This window comes from Camelus dromedarius, chromosome 17 (genome assembly GCF_036321535.1).
Source record: "Camelus dromedarius isolate mCamDro1 chromosome 17, mCamDro1.pat, whole genome shotgun sequence".
Classification (NCBI taxonomy): domain Eukaryota; kingdom Metazoa; phylum Chordata; class Mammalia; order Artiodactyla; family Camelidae; genus Camelus; species Camelus dromedarius.
Genome location: NC_087452.1, coordinates 19,982,262 through 20,000,155, shown reverse-complemented (window position 1 = coordinate 20,000,155; position 17,894 = coordinate 19,982,262). Strand labels below are relative to the sequence as shown.

Here is a 17,894-nt window from a genome sequence, read left to right as displayed (position 1 = left end):
TGAAATTAGTATGATTTATCTGTTAAGTAGATTAGAAAAATTTCCCATTTAGAAACACTTTAATAACTTGTATCAAGGTAATTATTTAGTCTTTCGTCCATTCAGTAAACATTTACTTAATCCCAACTATGTGCTAGACACTTGCACTGTAACACTGAAAAGATAGGCCCAGCCCTCATGGAACATGGTGAACGATCCAGTTCTTTTTCCCACTCCATCTTCCCTAACGTCAACAGGAATCAAGTGGATGCAAGTTAAGATAAGATATAAAGGAACCAAAAGAGGCTGAACTATGAAAAAGAGTAGAGATGAGAAATGCCTACTTAAATAACGCAGTTACAAGAGACCTCTCTGACCTGGAACCCTGATGGCTGCGAAGTGCTGCGAGATGAGAAGTGTGGTAGTTGGGGGAATGCAGAACAGTGTGAAAAAAAGCCCTGGGGCTGGGAGTCCAGCCTTATGGATACTTGTAGTATTCCATAAACTGAGAAAAGGTCAGTGATGCACAGTAAGAAATTAGGGCTGTGGAGAGTGAGAAGGGCAGGTATCATGAGATAAAGTCAGGGAAAGAGGTTCCAGATCACACAAGGCCTCATAGGTGACAATGAGTGAAGTTCAGGGTTTTCTCCTCAAAGATACAGGGCTTACATTTATTCAGCAAATAGAGCAGGATTCGTTGGGGCTAAATGGTAGAATGGAAAACCCTCAGAACTTACTTAGTTCCTTTTAAATTAAAAGAAAAACACTTCTTCTAAAAGTACCTCTGTCAATGAAGTGCATATAGTTTTCATTCTCTCTTTGGGTAAATAGAAATATTTGCATGTTTCTGTGGTAACTCAAAGGACTTCCAAGTCAGACTCTCATGGCCTAAAAGATCTTGGATAGTTCAATAATGAGATAGAGCAGTTTCAGGTGGAAAATCCATCAAGAAGGGAATAATAATAATAATAATAATAATAATAATAATAATAATAATAATAATAATGGCTTACAATTATTGAGTACTCAGTCTAAGGCAAATACTATTATCAGTGCTTTATATGAATTAACTTATTCAGTCTCTATAACCCTGTGGAACTACTATTACTATCCCCAATTCCAACATGTGGCAAACAAGGCAGAAAGAATTCAGGTTAACTTACCAAGGCCATATAGTTAGAAGGTGACAGAAGTGGGTTTTAAACCTAGACAGTCTGATATCGGAGGCCAGCTGTGTCCACAACACTTCCCTGACTGCTCTTAGGGTAATTCTCTTCTCTCCAAGGTTCAGTTTAGCCACGTTGTAAGTCTGGAAACTCAGCTTGTGAAGGGGAGGCTCAGCTGCCCATATGATAAAAGGCTGATTTATGTCAGCTAGGTGGATACACTATCACAACAAGGATTTTTTTTTTAATTCTTTGTTTGGAAAACCAAGGTAACATTAGATGACCACCTGATTATATATGCAGAATCGGAGTCAGAAAGGTGCCTGTGAGGAGGGAGATGGTTACTTAGGTCATCAGTCTTAGAATATGGTCTCTCCTATGTCCCACCTTCTGAAATAACCTGGGCTGATTCATAAAGGAGGTGGCCATGGAATTAGAAACTTGATGGTCAGTGTCTAACTAAATTTGCTGAAGAAAGGACAGAACACTCTTTAAGATGAACATAGTTTTCATCTTATTTCTAAACTTCTGACTTTTCAACTATGTTGACTGAAAAACTAGTATGCCTTATATATATTCAGTTCCACAAAAATTTTTAAATATGTAAATTTTAGGAGTAAGTTTTTCTTGCAAAATAATATACAAGATGCATCTTTCCAGTATAAATCAAAACTGTATACTGTCAGAAGTTCAGAAATAACAAAAATAAAACCAATTAGTCACCAAAGCAGTAATTAGTAAAAGTTTGTTGTGCACACACAGGAAAGATAGTTTGGAACCTGGGAGCACTCAAAGCAAAATGTACAATGAGGCTCAGGGGTATATTGTTAAAAAGGAGCTTATACAGTGAGAAAGCAGTAACTGTTTATTGTTTACACTTATTGGTTATATTATTAGAATTTTTCATTGATTACGTCTTACCAGCCTTGGGAAACAGTTCAGATTTTGCTTATGATTTCCAGAGGTACAAGCAAAAAATGACCCAGGTCAAGACAGTCTTGCAAAATAAGCTAAATTAAGCTTTATTTTTATGACTAAACCAGTTATGACTGCTCAGGGAATTTTCAAGGCTGGTCTCCATTTGTTTTTGATTTTAACAATATCTTAGAAACTCTTTAAAGTCACTTTCACACGTCTTTTAAAAATTAAATTAGAGTAGTATATTCTGTCAATGAATTTTACAATTCAAAATACCTATAGCAAAATGAAATCTACCAAAGGAAAACATTAATCTCCCATATCTTTTTCGTACGATATGTTGATGATCTGCTGGAGAGGACAAGAGGCCTCAGTGTGTGAAGAAGAACCAAAAGAAGCCTTTTAGAAAAAGATACATAGAAATCTCATGTTTTCTCTTGAAATAACATTTTCTATCTTCTAAACTTCAAATTCATTTTGTAACTTATAGGAGTGATTATAGATTGTTATGGCTCTTATGACTATGTGTTTTGTTTGCCCTGGCATAGTGGAATTATATTCTGAATTGTCTTCTATTTTATGGTGGCCTATCCTAACAGAATAATTAAAAAGGAGAGAAAAGAGGGAGAAACAGAAATGCATAGTGACAGAATACAAGAAGACGAAAGCATAAATCAAAAGATTAAATGTGAATAGGTAAGATGACAAAAGCAAGCTATTATCTAACAGAAACTTAAATGTATCTTGACTACTTCAAGGATATAATAATAACATAAAACTGCAATTAATTACCTTCTGAACACTGTAAACACAGAGAAATCTTCAGAATGCTCTAAGATACTGCCTTCTTATATCCATAGTTATTTCATAGTTAAATATGATTTTACTATTAATGATTCCTAAAAATGTGTTAACACTCAAAGTATTGACATTTACATAAAAATGAAGACTTTCATAAGTACTAGAGATACAGTGATACAAGGAAATTACCATAGATTTATATTCTGTCAATAATGCCACAGCTTCCTATTTTTAGCTATAAAAGCATCACATCACAAGTATGATGTTATAAGAAATATACTGAATTGAGAAATATGATATAAGCTCATGTTATAGTTACTGAAATTAGTTAAAAAACTGATGTTGAGATTAAAACTGCACTTACATGGCGCTTATAACAGTTCGCCGGCTCTCTGTGTGAGCCAGCAGTAGCCCTGGCACGTCAGAGTTGCGCTGGAATTGAAACGATATTATTCCAGCTGAATAGACTTGCAACAGATTCGCCCAGTGTTCTAAAACATTTGTGAACTTTTAGTTCTTAGGAAATCCTTACATCTTTCTTAATTTTGACTCTATTTTAAGTTTCCCACCCTTCTACATGGTCAACAGTTTTAAATAGACATTGTTACTCATTCTAAGTTATAGCACAGTAGCCTTTCAAATACGTACCTTAATTAGCTGTTTAGAAATATTTATCATATGAAACATATAGATACTTTCTTATCACATATGCTATTTTGTATCTTATCTATATTAATGAAACAATGTTAAAAAATCCTGCATTTAGTTCAAATATCATCTAATTTACTCTATGAAATCTGAGCATCACAATTTTTCTATCTAAAACCAATTTAAAGCTGTTCTTTAAAACATAAACTGTCCAGGGACAATTTTGTTAATTTTATATTGGCAGCTAAAAGTGAAGGATATTTGTGGCTAGAAATATAAAAGGTTCTAGTCAATTTCATTTCTTATAAATGTTACCTTCACTGTTCAAACTTTGCATCATATGATCAATTTTCCATAAATTTTAATTTATTAGTAGTATTTTGCATTTTATTTTTCCATCTGTTATCTCAAAGAGAGTTATGAATCTGTTATATTATATCTTAAAACATCAGCATTAACTAATTTCAGTAGCTACAGTGAAGTCCATCATTTAAGGAACTTGATTTGTAAGTAAAAGTAGTAACTATTTCTGTATGTACAAAGCATAGCTCTCCATAAAATTTTCAAGTTTATGTCCTTTGTTGCATCTTGCATGATTCAATCATTTCTCACAGAAAGACTTCAATTACAAAGAAAAAAATACTGAATTAATAATAAATAGATGAGAAGCAGGTTTAAAAAAAGGATACTCAAAGTATAAAAAATTACTAGGATATGAAAATATGTTGGGGACACTCCACTGGAGAGAACACAAAACCACACAGATAAGAAAAAAAAAGAAACACTTGAAGTAATTTTTCAGAACAAGTTGATAAGAGCTAGTGAAAGTTAAAAGTAAGAGGGTGAAATTCTTAAGAGAGCACCTTGTTGAGATTCTGACTGGTGTCACTTGAGTAAAGAGTTTCTAGTCAAATATGTTTGGGATATGCTAGGCTAAATGTTAAAATTCCCCTTTACTGCAGGATGCTTGAAGCCTGCAATCTGCTGACTGTTAGTTATCAAGAAGATACATACAGGCGTAAGTAGGGTTTCTGAAACAGCTTTGACGACAGAATTTTAATTTATTTTTATTTAAATTTTTGGTGGTGCACATCATAGGTTATATGACATTTTTAAAAAGGCAAAACCATAAGGATGGACTGGATATCAGGGTTTGGGGATCAGGAGTCGATTGTGGGAGTGGTTATAAGACTTGATACATTTGTCAAAATTTGAATAATGATACTTTAAAAAGAGTGAAAATTACTGTATGCAAATTTAATGATAGTTTTAAAATCTCACAAACAATAAAAGGATAGAGTGGAAGGAGGGAATTAAACAACCTATACAGAAAACTATTTGGCACAAAGGACAAAGGGTCAAATCTAAGCTGCTGTTACATGTTAAGTAGAGTGAGTATACAAGTTGCCACCCCAAATGGACACTTATGAGTGAAGGGGGGGGTGTCTATGATTATTGGGAAAGGGACACCAAACTAGGACTGTCCCAGGCAGAGCGAGAAGGATGGTCACCTTCATACAAGGGAAATTAGAAAAAACCGAACAGAGAAACCACACCAATATAATGTTAGTTATGTGGCAACATTCAAAAATGGTTGTGATAATGTACACTGATTTGGAAAGCCACATGCAGGAAAGATTTTGGAGTCCGGAGTCATACAGAGAGACCTGAATTATGGAAACGTCTCCAATGTTTAAACCAATAAACATGATGAAAGAGTATCATCTTTGCTCATTTCTCTACACTGATTAATCTAACCCTTACAAACAGATTGGTTTTGGGCAGCAGCAAGGAAAAGGTGGAGACAGCTGGGAGAACCATGCATCCAAAGCCAGTTTTGACTAGAAAAAATCCCAGGAAAGAGTGTAGAGGAGCAGCAGTTGGCAGAGAAAGTGGATGGCCAACAGCTTGGACTGGCGTAAAGTCAGTGGTGCACAGAGTGTGCCCAGGATGGGAAAGTGAGCCAGTTATTGATGGGAGACCATTTGTTTTTCTGAAGCTATAAAATGAGATGTGTTGTGGTAGAGTTGGTCAAATGGACATCTAATATGAAATAGGAGTGAACTCAGAAAGAGCAGAAAATTTCCATGAAATCAATCATTCAGCAAATATTTACTGAGGAACTACTATGTGTAAGGCAAAGTTCTAGGTACTGAGGACACAGCAGTGCACAACACAAAGCTCCTAGCCTCATGGGGCTTACTTCCAGGAGGGAAAAGGGGAAAAAAAAAAGTGTATTTCTGTGTGTTGAGTTAAAATCATGATAAAAGCTAAAAACAAAGCAGGAAAGTGGGATAAGAAGGAGAAATGAGTGTGGCTTAAATTTAGAGACACCACGAAAGGCTTTGCCAAGGAGATGACCAGGGCAAGGACCTTAGAAAGTGAGGGAGCGAGCTGTGTGACTGTCTGGAAGAAGACCTTCCTGGCAGAGGGCACTGCAGGAGCAAAGGCCCTGAGATGGGAGGGTGCCTGATAAGCCCCACGACCAGCAACGAGGCCTGTGTGGCTGGAGCACTTAATGAAGGGGAGAGCAGTAGGAATGTGGTCATAAAGATGACAGGGCTACAGATCATGGTGTTTCCATCATGTGACCTTTAGAGGGTTTGGAGCAGAGGAGTGATGTGCTCAACATAAGTCTATATGTTGTAAAGGATCACTGTGGCTGCCTTGTTGAACACATCCTGCAGCTGGAAAGAAGCAAGATGAATTAGGAGGCCAGGGCACTAATCCAGGTGAGGGATGCAGCTGGCTCGGGTGAGCATGGGAGCAGCTGAGGTGAGGTGAAGTGGTATGCTTGGATATATTTGGAGGGCATAGTTAATAGGATTTACTACTTGTTGCGAGATGCAACAAAAAGAAGTATAACACAATTGTTTTTAGTCTAAGCAAACAGAAGGAATTTCCATGAACTGAAAAGAGGTAGGCCACAAGAGGAGTAGGCTTTGGAAGGAAGTCAGGAGCTCAGTTTTGGATTCTTGGGCATCCATGTAGCGATGTCAAGAGGAATTTGAATATACAGGGGGACCTGGCAGAGGACTGTACTGAGAAATGCGAGAGTCAGACTAGAGATGGCATCTAAAGTCATGAAAATGGATGTGTGATCACAGAGAGAGAGGGTACGGATGAAAAGAGAAGAGACCCAAGAGTTGGGGTTATGGAGGACTCTTTCTTTAGATCTGGGGGATGCAGAGGGACAGATGAGCCCCTGAGAAAGTGACAAACAGAATGACAGCCAAGGGTGCTCGCCACAATGCTCAAGCCTCTGTGTACTCTTAAGGAGCTGGGTCCTTGTTTCCTCTGCCTGGGAAACATAAGCCCACTCTGAGCATGCCAGGGAAGGGGAGCTGCTAAATAATAAAATAGTGGCAGTAGCTCCCCTTCACTGGGTGCTTACACATCCCAAGAATTATACTAAATGGATGTAAGAAGTTGCAACTATTTTTATCTTCATTTTATGCACAAGAAATGTGTAGATGGAAAGGATTAAATAATATGCTTAGGGTCACATCACCAGCATGTGGTGAAACTTAGATTCAAATTCAGGCAGTCTGCTTTCTGAGCCAGAGCAAACTGACAATTAGTTGATACCAAAATGAACACACCCTGATCAGGATCATGGGTTCAGTGTCAGAACGACTTGGGTTCACTAATTCTTTGGACCCTGGGCACAGGATCAGCCTTTTGGAACCTTCATCTATCTCCTCATCTATAAAGTTGGTCACCCTTATCCTGCATGGCTATGCAGCACCTAACAAGTGGAATCTCTTATTATTATCAGGAATCCTGAGCATTCTCCTCCCCTCTCTGGCACAACCCAATTCTTTATCAATTTCACTGATTCAGTCTTCTGCCTGTGGCTTGACGGTGTCTCTTTCTTTCTATTCCCACACTGGTTCAGACCACCATCATCTCTATCTCTTACATGGATTTCTTTCCTCCTCCTTCCCCTTTCCTCCTCCTCCTCCTTTTACTTCTTCCTTTCCCTCTCCCTCCCCTCCCTTCCCTTCCTCTTTCTTTCCTTCCTTCCTTCTTTCCTTTCTCTCTCTTTTTCTCTCTCTCTGTTTCTCTTTCTCTCTCCCCCTACCCCTCCACACACACAGCAGCCAGCATGATCATTCTAAAATGCAAATCAGATCAGTTCACCCACACTGGTTAAAACCCTTTAATGGCCCCCTGTCACCCGCAGGACAGAGCGGTTTGGAGGTGACTCTAAGTTTTTCCTAGCCCAGGTTATGTTAGACTCTGTACTTCTCATACATAGCACACTGGGAGATGGATTGAGACTGTCAGTTTACAAGCCTGGACCCCTTCTCTCCTTCCAAGTGCCCTCTACACTAATGTAAATCTCTACAAAGGCAGGAGAATGATCTAGATAAGACTCCAGTAAATCCCCAGGGACTAGTATAGGGGATGACATGGAGTAAATGTTTCCTTAAGAATGACACACAGTAAGCGTTGCTGGTTAAATGACACATAGTATTGCTGAATGAATAAGGAAAAAAAAAAAAAAGAATGAGGAGTATGCCAAAGCATAAACCACTTAAATTTAATCTGCAAAAGGCAGAAGCCTCAGCATTTCCGATGCGAAAACTAGGAATGCTTTTAAACCAATGTCCAATTGCAACTGTCAAAGACTAAGAGAGAGGAGAAAGGGAGAAGGGTCTGTACTATTGAGTCACAGGGTAAACATTACGTGAAGGACTTCTGATCCTAAGTTAGAACCTGGATGTATGGAGCCCCACATCTGCCTTGTTTGCTCATTTTGTGATAGATCTCTGAGCTGAAGATAGTCTAATGAGGCAGGTGTAAATCTTGGTCACAAGACAGGCAGCTTGGTACCAGGTCAAAATAGCTCAGCTTAGCACCTCCTACACACACCCTTCACACAAGCCTTTGAACTCTATGCTCCTGCAAGACACTGAAAACTACCACCCAACTCAAACAAAAGGAGAAAGAGTAAGACAGAGACCAGACTAGGGAACCTCAGAGACCCTGGGGAAGTGGTGTTTGTGATGGCATAAAAGAACTGGATGTGAATAACACGCCCTGTATCCTAAGATTGGTGGAGATGGTTTCATGTGTGTATCCAAGCACATCCTCTCGGAAATGCTGCTACACCTGAGGAAATCGGTATTTTTCTGGCCCAACCTGCATGTTTCTAGTTTTTCTTCCTGGTATTTAATTGGTGGCTGAGCATGTTTTGGAGTTTTCCTCCAAGTGCAGCTGGTCCAAGCAGCTCTGGCATTGTCTAGGAATTCATTAGAAATGTAGAACCTACATTTTAACAAGATTCTTAACTGATTTGTATGCATATTAAAACTTGGGAAGCACTATTCCAGAGAACTATGGGTGAAGAGCGAGACATTGGGGTTCACCAAGGGCCACAGTCCTCTCCCAGCAGCAGCGTCATCTGGGAACTGGTTAGAAATGCAGATCCTCAGCCCTACCCCAGAATTACTGAATCAGAAACTCTGCCATGGGGCCCAGTAACCTGGGTTCTAACTAGCCTTCCACATGCTCTTGAGGCTCACTAACGTTTGTGAACCGCCATCTAGGCAGACTGCCTGTAACCAGTGGAGGGGCTGTGGGCTCGCGGTGCAGTGAGAGGGGGCTGAGGAGGCCCGATCTCTTGCCAGCTGTAATTAATTAGCTGTGTGACCTTGGGGAAGGAACTTGGGTAACTGACTGCATCTAGTTTCCTTAGCCTCAAAGAGAAAAGGATCTAAGTTCCTCGGAGTAAAAGTTCTCAAAAATGTGGTTTGTAGGGGTCCAGGTAGTTTACTGTAGGCTCAGTAGGCAATTTAGTTATTACAGAGATAAACATAATAGGACATACAATAATAATAGGCAAAAATGTATTTTGCTTAAATGTAAGATATGAATGACAGAACTCTGGTTTTGGACAACGACTTGGAAATGTAAGATGTGAACGCTACAAAAGTGTGATTCAACACCACTGCTCATGTGCTCTGAGGTTGACGCTGAGCAAAGCTGATCAGTTCATTTCAGCTAACTTCTAGTTAATAGGGTGCAGACAGTTTCTCTAATGTGTTTTCACATCATTTACTTCTTACTATTTACATTTGTTAATCTCCCATTTTTGTTTGATGCAATTATACTATATTATCATCACGGTTTATAAAAATGGTTCAATGGCTCATAAGTGGTTCATTGATGCATAAAAGTGCCAGTGCAATAACTACACAAACACTATTTCAGAATAACCCTGTGGATGGAATGAATAGCACTTAGGGGTGAATACAGGACTTGAACTTCATTATAAAGGGACAAGTGAATCTGTGATACAAGGATTTTGCTCAGGCAGTAAAGTAAGTATGAATATGAACTAAAAAGATAATCTAAATATATTCTCTTAGTCTTCACTATATTGTCTGTTCAGAAACTCTGAGAATATGCCTTCATGTCTGTTGCTTTCTTCACTACCCCAAAGGGTAAACGCCATACTTTATCCAAGAAGTGTGTAAATACAACATTAACGACATATAATATCTGGGTGGAAAGGAAAAAAAATCTTGTCAGATTCTTTTATGACTGTTGGACAATAGCACAAGCCCAATAATGCCCAGTGTGGAAGAACAATTACACGTGTGTGTGCTACCACTAAATGGACGCAACCACTGAAATGCAAAATACGAATCTTTGTGCACACACATCTAGTGGATGGAGGATGAAGGAGCTCTCAATGACTTCTAATTCTGCTTTCCACCTGTCACCCATGCTGTAGGAGAAGACCTTTGTCATTCAGCCATTGCTCATCTTGCTTGCCAGATGGAGGCTGGAAAAGGTACCCCGTGGTCAGCACTGACTGGACAGCAGCAATGTAAAGCCAGAAACAGCACTGCTCTGGGAGGGAAAGGGCCAGGCTGCACACAGCTTCATGCATGGGGAAGAACTGACATTCAAAAATGTGCCTCGTGCTTCATTCCACACTGATGGCTAAGATAACAATAGTAATTATGATGAAATCCTGGTGACCAACTGAATGCATGTTCAGGGAGGAGAAATGGCAACAAGTTTTAGACTATTTTTCCATATTTAATTACTCCAGTTATCCATGGCCAAAGTGCTTATGTAAATTGTTTGAGGTTATTCTTACTGAGGTATAATTTACATACTATCACATAACTGCCACTGCAATCACAATAGGGAACATTTCCAGGACTCTCCGAGTTCCCTGTGCCCCTCTGTGTTCAATTCTTCCCTCTCATCCTCAGTTCCTGATAACCACTGATCTCTTTTCGGACCCTAATTTTGCTTCTTAAGAATGTCACACAGTATGCACTGTTGGGAGCCCTGGCTTCTTCTCAATTGTATGCGAATTTCTGGCTGAAGAATGAGACAGGACACTTTTTTAAAAAGGCAGTAGGATCTATTTCTCTGATTTCATGTGGTATGCTCAAGAGCAGAATCTCAGGAACATATTTCTATCTCTAATACCTAAATGCATCACTTCACAGCCAAACAACAGAATTTATCAAGAAGACCAAACTGTGGAACAGAAGCCTATTGACAAGAGTCTCTTTCCTTCCAATTAGTTGTTTTTTTTCACTTTTTGAGAAAGAAGTCCATGATAATAACAGGTACACACTACTATAGATAAAATAGATAAAAAGAAAAAAAACAAGGGTCTATTGCATAGCACAGGGAACTATATTCAATTTCTTGTAATAAGCTATAATGGAAAAGAATCTGAAAATACATGTATATATGTATATGTATAACTGAATTGCTTTTCTGTATATCTGAAACTAACATTGTAAATCAACTACACTTCAGTAAAGAAAAGTATTTATACTTTAAAAAAAGAAATCAATGATCTTATTGGCCATTAAACACATATGCATATACATACACACACACATAGGCACAAATGATGCAAAGCATATGAAGAATGTTTTCCAGAGCCCCACAAAACAACTAGAGAGAGGATTAAGAATACATTAGCTCTCATCTTTCAGGTTACTTATTTAATCTTATAGCCTTTGGGTGTGATGTGCATTTGATGATACACTGTAAATGGTCTTCTGTGAAAATGCTGTACATAATTTCTCAATCCATCCATGTTCAGTGAGAATATCTAAAACTGTTTAAGCCAAAAATCACTTGCCACCATTTTCATCTTTAGTTTCAAATTCATATTTAATCCATAGTTTATAAAACTTATCTGTTTAGTTTTTCTTTAATTTATATTCATATCATCATGACAATTTTATTATCCTGTGTGGCATGAACATTTTGTATAATTAGCCCACAATGTCTTTCACAGAAAGCAAGGATTTCTTTATAGTTTGAGGCTGCTTTCCCGTTTCTGTTTTTCTAAATAAATGAAAACCCTCAGTTGGGATTTTCAGGAAAGCACCCAACTACAGGCTGATCCAATGACTTGCCATGAGAAATTGAATATGCAAATCATTTTTACACGCACATTTATGTAGGAAAAACACCTGCACATCTGGGTTCCCAGCAATCCCTGTTGATTAATACGCATGTAACCCAGAACTGCCCATTGCCGGGTAATAGGAATTTTAAATACACTTGGCTCATTTTCAAGTAAATCCCTGGTTCTTTGGTACTGCAGTTAAATGTGCCTGGTTAGATGCTCATTTTTATTAAATCAACTTCCTACTCTATGAAAGAAGTTCCATTTTTGTATTCCTTATGTATTTTTCCTTTACTTTGGGAAAAACGATGGCTTGAATTAACAGCAAACAATGGGCTTTACAATGTAAAGAAAACCATCTGGTAAACTAGAATGTTTTACAGTGATTAAAAAAAAAAAAATTAGGGGAGATGGCTCCTGCCCAGCAACAGCTGAAAGCCCAAATGTAACTGAAAAACATAAGCCAGATGGCCAGGTTGCCACCCATGAATGGTGTCTCCTTTTTCTGCAGAGTTACTTACAAAATTCATATTGTCCATGTATTATTTCACTTGGGCATCTACAAAACCTTCGGGGTAGGTCAGCAACAAGTCGGTCATATTATGAGGTGGAGAAACTGAGGCTCAGCCTCCCAGTGTCCCATTCAAGACCTTCCTAGCAAGTGAAGAAAGGTCAGAAGTAGAATTCAATAGAATTGACTTCCTTTGTTTGCCTCTGTCATCAGGCCTGCTCGCTCTGCTTTGGCAGGGCTCATCTATAAATCATTTCTTCTATCTTCCCTAGAAATGAAAGCTTTAACCTATAACCTTTTAATTTAAACAAAATCATTTACATTTTATTGTATTTTCTTTTAAACAGATCTCTAGGAGTCTCTAGGCAGAAAATTTCCAGGAATTAATTACCTACTGTACCAGACTCTGAAAAGTAATGAACTGACTGATGTTACTTACAGGAAGGGGTTATCAAATAAAAGTCTAAGAAATATTGAACAGCTAATTCACATCTTATGATACTGCCCCAGAAATATTGAATAGCTAATGACACATCTTATGATACTCCCCTAGAAAGCATAGTTATTGTGACTATTTTAAGAAATTATTCTCTTTGTACCTCAGTAATACTATTTATAATCTATTATTAAAATTTTACGTTAGTATGATAATACCAGAACTCCATTTCAACCTGTGTGCACTGGGGGATTTATATAAGTTCTTTTCATAGATTAAGCATTGCATACTTAATTTCATTTACTTAATTTAATCCTTAAAACAACTTCATAAGGAGTATCATTTTCATTTTACATATGAGAGAAGTAAGACCTAGAAACAGTGACTGGTTCAACTTGACTCAGTTTGTACCTGCCCCTCCCAACCCTGCCAACAAGTGGGTTCCTTCTCCCATCCCTTCTTCCAAAATTTCACCTCTTATTTACTTAAATACTATACTTCTGTTCTTCTGAACTCAAGTGAGCATATATAACACAGTGAGGCAAAGCTGTCAATATATACTCCAAAAAATAAGTGGTCTGGTTAAAGAATAGGAGGAGAGATGAAGAGATCAATAAAATGTCCTAAAGATGTGGTTCTAGTTTTCTAGTTTTTGCTCTACTGGTTTTATTTTACATCTCCACTAATTTTTGGAGTCATTGGCTTTACACTGTGTCAGTCACCCATTTATAACCACATCTTTTTAAACTTGGACATTTTCCCACTTCTGACACTGTAAACTCAGACACTCCACTCTCAGGTCACAAGCTCGTTTTATTCCAGTTCTCTCCATTCTTCCCAATAATTCAATTCTTTGTTCTACACTGAGACCTACAATATATTCTGCAGCCACCTTTTTAATTTCTTTCACTATTCACTGTCTACTTTAGAATCTGTTTCTCTTCAAACTAATTTGCAAATACCCTTAATCTCCTTGACCTCTTGTCCCTCTCTTACACTTGACTGACCAAAACTCCATCCACATTTGGATGAATCCCAGAGTCCACCTTCTCCATATCCAGATCACTGACAAGTGCTGGATGTAACTGTGCAAACTGAGGCCAATATACGTTTGTGGTCACTGGCCTCAAACAGCTTATGCATTTTCTCCAGTGATCCTATTTTTATTCTGAATAGGTTTGTGCCCATTTTCCACAGTACTCCCATCAAATACTGTCCACTCTTGTCAAGGCTTCAATTCCACATCTCATTGCCATCTTATTCTACATGATTCTTTCCATTTTTGTATTGCATTGTCTTCACTGGGGTTTTCTTAAAACAAAAGTCTGAGGTAATACTTAAAATCTCACGCATTACAGGGAAATGCAGTCCTATGGCAATCAGATTGAGGAAAAGGGATGTGAGACAGGGAAGTACGGAAAAAAAAAAACAAGGGGATGCATCATTCAGCTGTCCACTTCTTCATGAGATGGAAAGAGACACAGCCCATCACTTACCCACATGGGATATCTCTTCAAAGGCTGTATGTATGGAATATAGATATTCTAGAACAATGTGACGGAATGAGGAATGCTCATCGCTTGTCTTACACTGGCCAAAGTTTGCTTCATCTCCTACATATTTCTTTCTGGTGGCACTTTGCACCTTGTAAAATTTTTTCAGATTTTCTATCTTCTCCTTATTTTGTACTTGATTTACACATGTGTGGCTGCCTGAAGTTTCCCACAGTTTACCCCTTTCCAATTTTAATAGCTGTTTATCTCTCTGTGATTTATTTTGGGTAATTTCCATTGTTATGTCTTCAAGTTCACTAACCTTTCCTTCTGCAGTGTCAATTGGTAATTATTTTCCTAACCTGTGCATTTTTTAAAAAAAACTCAGACATAATACTTTTCATCTGTAGAAGTTTGATTTGGGTATTTGTTTTTAAGTCCCTACTTAAAATATCCAATTTTCCTCTAGCTTTGTGAATATATGGAAAGTTAAATAACTACTTTAATCTCCTTATCTAGTCTACTTCATTTGTGTCATTTCTAGATGAGTTTTGATTGTTTTTCTCATCATTATGGATTACATCTTCCCACTTTTTCAAAGGCTGGTAGTTTTTGATTGGATGTCAGGTATTATAAATTTTAACTTGTTGCGTGCTGGATTTTTTTCTCTAAAATTATTCTTTGGCTTTGTTTTGAGACATGGTTAAATTGCTTTGAAACAATGTGGTACCACTCTGATGCTTTTAGTTCCTCATATGTCCTCACATACCCCCACAAAAGATGCAGTAGGACTGGGTTAGGTACCTGTGTCCAGAGTCCCCAAACCACCCCAAGGTTCTACAATTTGCTAGGAGAATTCCCAGGACTCACGTATGTCATACTCACGGACAAGATTTATTACAGCAAAAAGATTGAAATCAAAGTCAACAAAAGGAAAAGGCACATGGGACAAAGTCTGGAGGAAACCGGGTACAAGCTTCCAAGGATCTTCTCTTAGTAGCGTCACACAGAACACGCTTGCTTCTCCCACTAACAAGCTGTGACAACACTTGTGAAATGTCATCAACCAGGGAAGCTCCCAGATTGGGACTAAGCGCCCAGAGTTTTTGCTGGGGACTGGTCACATAGGCAGCCTTTGCCTGGCAAGTTCCAGGATTAGAGACTCCCAAAAGGAAAGCAGGTATTCAGCATAAACCACATCATTTGGATGAGTGGCTCAGATGCAATGAGCTGCTCCCATTAGGGAATGGTAGGAACTCTCATGAAAGGCAAGGGCCACCCCTGTCAGCAGAACTTATAGGGACAAAGTCTCAGGCCTACTATATTAACTTGTTCGCACAGTGCCGATCCTGCAAGTTTCCACAGCATCTTGCACTCCTTCTATAAAGCCACTTGTTCAAATGTCTGTGTCCCATGGACTGTAAACTCTGGGAGCAAAGAAGAAAGGCAGACTGTGAACTCTGGGAGAAAAGAAGAAACTATTTCTATTTTGTTTAATATTGTGTCTCCTTTGCCTTGCACAAAGCTTAACATAAAGTAGATGCTCAATAAATACTTGTTAAATGAAGACAAAGGGTTAATGTGAGAATATGCAGAGCTCTTAAAACTAAAGAAAAATGGCCAAATGACATAAATATTCACTAGTAAGCAAATATATTCACATTTAAAAGTTGTATTTTTCCTGTATAAAAGTGACAAGGGAGGGGAGGGTATAGCTCAGTGGTAGAGTACGAGCTTAGGTCCTTGGTTCTATCCCCAGTACCACCACTTAAAAACAAACAAACAAACCTAATTACCTACCCCCACCCTGGCAAAAAAGTAACAACAGTGAAATGTTAATACACAAGTTAAAAATGTGATTAAACAGTAACTGTTATACATTGCTGACAAGAATATGTAAGTTATATAAATGAACAGTTTAGTAATGTGTGTCAAGAGTGTTAAAATGTTCATAATCATATCTCAGAAAATTCCACTTGTAGTAATTTATCATAAGAAACCAATCAAGAGATTAAAAAGACAACAGATAAAGATCTAATTGCAGCATTATTTATAATGGCAAACATCTATAATCACTGTAAATTTCCAACAATAAGGGAAGGATAAATAAATTATGGGATATAAATACAATAAGATATTGAGAAGTCAATTATAGACTGCTTTCAATAAATACTTTTTCACATGGAAAAATGCTGAGGATTACAAGTGAGAAACTAAGGATTTCTAACAGTTAATACAGTTTGATCCAAATTCTGCTAATACATGTGCATTTATATATAAAGGTATTTTATTTAAAAATATGATAAATTTGAGGTATGGATGCTAAAATACTAATAATGATTATTCTAAAAAGTTTATTTATTGGGTCACTGGTCTTTTTCTCTTTTTATTTTCATGTGCTTTCTAAAATGGATGTATTTTGTAATTAGGATACACACATATACTTGCATGCATATACATCCATACAAATAAGCATGCATATCCTAATTTGTTTTATTATTTGACCATTGACCAATAACTGCTGTTGGGAGAAGGATTTCATGTTAGACATCATATATGAAACACCTGAATGAATATAAACTATACACGTAAACATGAGAGGACACGTTCTCACTTAAGACATGGGGGGACTCACTGGATCCTTAACTGGGACTCATCCAGTGCTACCCACCATTATCAACATTTTATTCAAAGATGTACTTGTGATGGTTTAATTGTTTTATTTCAATACTTTTTCCTCCTCTTCTTTCTTTTCCCTTCCTTTATGATCTTAGGGTTGTTTATGTCTATTTTTGAAGCCTTGGTATATTAAAGTATTCATAATATATTTTAAATTGCCTTTGAGATTTTGATTTTATTCTCATATTTCAAATTTTAAAGTATTTGCTTTCAAAATGTAAGTGAAATGTGCAATCATCAAAGGTTAATTAAATTTCTCCAATCTGAAAATCTGAATATTCTGAATATTTACATAGGATTAAAGGATTTGGGAACACACACACACACACACACACACACACACACACACAGACTTACAATTCCTGCTCCAAAATCCTCATAAGGATGGCTATATAACTTGATGACAAATGATTTATTAGAAAGAATCTTACCTAACAAGATGAATTGTCTGCAACATCTGTCATTTTCCTATCTGATTATAATGTTTACATTTCTTTCAAACCATTATAGACAATGGATGTTTTGATTAGCGGAGCTGGGATGGTGAATTATCTCCAAAACCTGGTTTCCTCTCTGTCTAGATTTGGGTTCCTCCTAAAGCAATCTCTGAGCCAAGGATTTGGGTGCAAGTAAATTATCTGGGAGGCAATCCCCGGAGACACGAGGTGGACTGGGGAGTGTGATAAAGAAGGAGGTATTAATGATCAGGCTACTTCTGAGGGCAACCAGAGCTCATTCTTGCTGAAGAACCTCTGGAACATGCCTCAGAAATGCCCCTCTTAAGGACAACGAAGTTGGGTGTGAATTCTATTTACCCATAAATACTTCTCTGTCATTGGCTGAGGGTCACCCCAGGGACATT

General features: G+C 37.7%; 1 long non-coding RNA gene across 1 annotated transcript in view; it reads right to left on the bottom strand.

Moving 5' to 3' along the window:
- Positions 1-17,894, bottom strand: part of LOC135323342 (uncharacterized) — a 252,870-nt gene that overhangs the window by 75,971 nt on the left and 159,005 nt on the right. The window lies entirely within an intron of this gene.